Here is a 5,355-nt window from a genome sequence, read left to right on the forward strand (position 1 = left end):
CTATAAGCTTTTCTACTAGAAAAGTATCCTAGAAATACAGCTTCATCACTTCTAGCATCAAATTTTTCAAGATTTTGTTTCCCATTATTATGTACAAAACATTTACATCCAAATGTTCTGAAATATGTAATATTGGGATTTTTACCAAAATATAGCTCATTAGGAGTTTTATTTAACAAAGGTCTCACCATGGCACGATTTATAATATGACAAGCAGTATTCATAGCTTCGGCCCAAAAGTTCATATGAAGACCACTAGCTATTAACATAGTCTTAGCCATTTCCTCTAATGTTCTATTCTTCCTTTCAACAACACCATTTTGTTGAGGTGTTCTAGGGGCGGAAAAATTATGATCTAAGCCATGTTCCCTACTAAAGTCATCAAACTTAAAGTTCTCAAATTCTTTGCCATGGTCGGATCTAAGATGTAACAATTTTTGAACACTCAAATGTTGAACTTTCTTTGCAACGACAAGGAACTCATCATAATTATCGTCCTTGCTAGAAAGAAAAATAACCCATGTAAATCTAGAGAAGTCATCAACAATAACCAACACATATTTCTTGCCACTCCTACTTTGAATCCTCAATTGTCCACACAAATCCATTTGAATCAACTCTAATGGCACTACTAAATAATTGACTTTAAGTAACACATTTTGGTAACACTCTTTAAAGTCTAATTTTGCTAACTATACATGTAACACTTTAGTAACACTTTATTTTTTTTGCAACACCTATTGTTACACTTCAATAAAATTTAACACTTCAAGTAACACTATATATATGATAACATCTCTAAGTAACGCCAATACAATAGGTAACACTAATATATGTTAAATAGGTAACACATTAGATTTTTTTTTTTTAAATAAAGATTTTTAAACTAGAGACAAGTAATAATTGGAGCATATATAAACGTATTGAGCTAATTTCCAAAATTAATTATAATAGGCGACACTTTTTGCCACCATTGGACAATTCCTCACACTAATCCCTAAACACGAAAAATCCCAAATCACAAGATAGTGAGATACTAGTCGGTTTTCTGGAATTCCCAAAAACATTTCCTCGTACAGTGGAGAACTACCAACAACTTCACAACTGACATATTCATATGCAACATCAAAGGGTAATTTCCCAGTCCTTAAACTCTTTTTTCATCTGGTTTAATTTGATCTTCATTTGTATTTTATTGTTTGATTTTGAGAGCAGCGATTCATGTTAGATTGACATCTTTATTCCTTGAATTCACTCTTTCTATAATATACTAAGAAATCGATTTTCATTATTAGTGAGTTTGAAATCCCTAATTTAGTTTTACCAATTTGTTGATTTTACTATTAATTATGTCGAATTATTGGTCAAATAAGAAATCTTAATTGTTTGTTTATTGTATTTTGCTCCCTAAGTTCTTATATTCGATAATGGTAGATGTGCATATGTGGCATAGTGGATTTCACCTACATCAAGATGGTGGAAGCAAAACTGAGACATAAATGCCAAAACATGAAGAAATATTTCACTTTTGGGTTTTCTTTTCCTTCTCTTTTTTTCTTAAAGAACAAACTGCGTGCATACAATTAGTTTATATAAAAGAAGAATGTTAGACATACCCTCATAGCAATTGCATACATATGTTACATCTTAAACCAAAAATAACTACTTATTTATATGATCATGCTCACATAAATCACAGTAAAATATACTTCCTTATTCTCCTATGTCTTGAAATATGCAAGGCAACAAAACAAATACATCACTTAGAATTACTGATTTCCAGAGACAATATTGTCTTTGCCTCTTTTAATGTCAACCCATCCTCTAACCCATGGTTGCCCGGGTGTTGCTCGTGTTTTTGGAGAAGCATGGTTGTTTAGATTGCTTGCAACTTTCTCGTGAACAGCAGTATAGACCTACATTCATAATTATTATCTTTTGATTATCTTCTTCTTCTGCTTAATCTTATTACTATTACATTCATAATTTGAACACGTCTGTTGCTGTTATTATTGTTGGTCTTATCTGCTCTGACTTTCATATAATATATATTTTAAGCATGGAATTCTTATCTTTATATAATGTTGCTGTTATTCGTTCTTGACAGTTGAACCTAGTGCATCATATGCTTTGAGTTGTACCTAATCCGGGACTAATATGGAGTAGGAATCCAAACTAATATTACCTGGACTTGTATGTCCAAGAACTCCTTCTCCCTTTTGCGTGAAATCAGCATAAGAGAGTGGAGAGTATTTAGAGAAAGAAGCATTTTCAATTAAGGAACACATGCATTATTTAAATAATTGGAGGTGCAGGGTTCTTTATTACTGTAAATAAGATGGGGTTAATATGTTTTAGTACTGACCTCATAACTTTACTAATATGGAAATTAGTTGGGGTGCAGGGTACTTACTAATAAGGGTTGAGACCTGATACTCAAACTTCCTAGGGTTGCTAACACTTCTTAGTCATGCTTTTGTAGATTGTGCTTGCTAACAATAACCATGAATCTGAGAAGTATTGTGTTTTTCTTGTATAAAATATTGTCTGGTAATTGGCTTAATGAATATATAATTGGTTTCTTGTTGTTTGTTGGAGGGGCTCTTCAAGATTTGTTAGACAACATACAATTTGACAGCATGGTTGAAGTGCTTTTCCCTTGAGATAGTTGCTGATATAAAAATGCTGGCTCCCAAGGCTGTATTCTTTTCCATGATTTTGTTGTTGAAGATCTTTTTTTGTATAAAGGAAGTTTAACAGTTTATACAGCCGTATTCGGGAGTTGAGCACTATATATGACATAATAATAATGTTCATACTTTTGCTCGGTATCTATCACACTAGCAGTCCTGAATGTACTCTAAGTAGTAAATATGATCCAGTTAAAGAAATATGATATGGTTTACTTTTGTCGATACTTAGAATGTTTCTGTATTATATGTTACAATGTTCTAATCTTGTGAAGGATCATATGCTACCTTAAAAGCAAAGAAATGTAATTAGTCATGGCATGTTTTAAATGATATTTTTCTGTCAACTTTTGAATAGCACTTCCAAAAGGGAAGCGAACTAGAGGACCAACTATGTGCAAAGATGTCCATGAATGGACATTAGAGGACCGCAAAACTATTATTCTTAATGAAATGGGGAAGCCTATTGGTCTTGGTAAGAAAAATGTAGATAAATTTTCAAGATTCTTGGGTACTTTGTCTCGTAATTCTTCTCTACACCATTGAACAAGCTTAATTGGCATCATGTGGTAGACAAGGACAAGCTTTTATGTTAAGGTATGCGCCTCTTAATATGCCTTTTTGATTACCTATTTTCTTTAATAATCGTATCTAACAGTGTGTCTCATCTTATTGATTATGCTAGAAAAAATATATGATATATGAAGAAGGTAAAGAGCTTGTGCTCGTATATCAATTGGGAGGCTTTGGCGTAGACATAAGTGCACCATAAAGTAAAGACACTTTACTCAATACGACAATGATAATGATAGGAAAAAAAATGCTCCGGTAATATAATGTGAGCTTCACATTTCAAGGATTTGCTAGAGTTATGGAATTTGGAATTAGTACAGGTACTTTTATGCCTTTTTTCGCCTTGAAGTTGTGAGTTGGATTAGCTCTTTTTACACTTTGTGACATGACCACTACATTGGTGAAATCAAAACAATTCAGGTTTTAATTTCTTTTATTTGCATGTGTAAACATACAAAAATCAAAAGCCTAACTCAAACCTTGAAAATGCTTATCTTAATCAATTGAGCCAAAATTTTCATATCTTTGTTTGTACTGCCTTAGAACGAGAGCTAAATTCAACATTATACTATTTTTGGCTCTCTGAATGTGAAGGATTTATTGTTGCTTATGAACTAATGATATAAAAGAAGTATCTTCTTACAAGGGTGAAAAGCTAGTCTTGCAATCCATTTTTGCTTTGCATGTGATACTTGTAAGAGAGAGAGGCATGAAGAGTTGTCATATCGTTTTGAAATTTCTATCCAGATTGGTTCTTGTTTGTAACTAGTAGTCTATTTGAAGTTGTTTTAGGAAAATCTAACTGCTATTTCTTGTGAGCCATTCTTTTACTCGAAACAATAAATCAATTTTTTCTCCATATTTCGGTATTTGATGACCATATATTATCTTAAACTAATTATGTGGTTCTGCTATACACTGATGGGTGGAAAGATATCTGGTGGAAAATTACAATAGAAATGATTTGAAATCGTCCATGTTCACTCTTCGCAGGAGATTTCACCTCTATGATTTTGTTGTCCCTCATTCCAGAGTGTAAGTTAAGACTTATAATTAGGATTGAAAGTATAGAGAGATATATTGTGGCGCATTACAAGATCTCCAATTGATGTCATCCCCTTTTCATGGTAACAGATGAGTACCATATATTTCGTAGGGCTGTGCAAGTAAATTATCAGCACATTAGCTAAAAGTAAATTACCTTTTTGCTACTTTATATATGTATGTTGAAGCCACTTGGCATATGATTAGTTTTTTTAGGAATAGGGGGGATAAGTTCATATCACCTCATTTAGAAATATGGTGAAGACTTGGCTACTTTATATTTAATTGATCCACATATAATTATCTGTTATCATTTTATGTGGACATTCACTTTTTCGACCGAGAATATTTTATTCAGTCAGCTTCGAAGGTGAGAAATATTTTCTTAGAAGACATAGTTTAAGAATTTGGTATCCGTGCAAGTAGGTCTATTTTTTAAATGTAATTATTTCCTCTATTGTGTTGTGCAACATATGTAGGGTTAACTTTATTTTGTAATGATTCTCTTTGGTAATGTAACTGCAAAGAAAAGAGAAAACAGGTTAATTCAAACTGATAGGCATACGAGTCCAACAAGCTTTGCTAGGAAACAACATGAATTGGTAAATGTTTTATACACCAAAAAAATTATTTCTTATCTTTCTTCGCTATTGTAAAGTATTACTTATTTTTTGTAATGTGTTTCTGTGCTAGCAACAACAATATGCTGAGAAAAAGCCGTCGTCACAAGCACTATTGTATAAAGAAACTCGAAAACGGAAAGCAGGCAAAAACTACAAAACATCCTTTGAGCCTATTCAAATGAACTTTCTAAGTTTTATTTTATTATAGATCCATTATATCATGTGCTTTTCTTTTTAACAACAAGAGTACGTTTGCTGCACAAATCACACAATTAGGCTAAAATATGTTGATTTCACTCAAACTATATAATTATTTATTGTATTGTTATTATAGGAGAAGATGGAGGAAGACCAAAAGGGAAGTCAAACTAATGGAGATTACGCATATTATAAAGTTATGAATAAATCATAAAAGTTGAAGAAAT

At 32.1% G+C, this 5,355-nt stretch overlaps 1 long non-coding RNA gene across 2 annotated transcripts; it reads left to right on the forward strand.

Annotated features, from left to right (window-relative positions):
- Positions 1 to 933: 933 nt before the first annotated feature.
- LOC104896791 (uncharacterized) lies at positions 934 to 5,116 on the forward strand. Of its 2 annotated transcripts, XR_007269684.2 has the most exons (5): positions 935 to 1,132; positions 3,049 to 3,287; positions 3,376 to 3,583; positions 4,257 to 4,909; positions 5,001 to 5,116. It is a non-coding gene; the product is annotated as an uncharacterized LOC104896791 (long non-coding RNA). The 2 variants fall into 2 exon arrangements; XR_007269683.2 differs by having other exon boundaries at positions 934 to 1,132; positions 3,376 to 4,909.
- Positions 5,117 to 5,355: the final 239 nt, after the last annotated feature.

This window comes from Beta vulgaris, chromosome 9, assembly GCF_026745355.1.
Source record: "Beta vulgaris subsp. vulgaris cultivar EL10 chromosome 9, EL10.2, whole genome shotgun sequence".
In the NCBI taxonomy this organism is placed as follows: Eukaryota; Viridiplantae; Streptophyta; class Magnoliopsida; order Caryophyllales; family Amaranthaceae; genus Beta; species Beta vulgaris.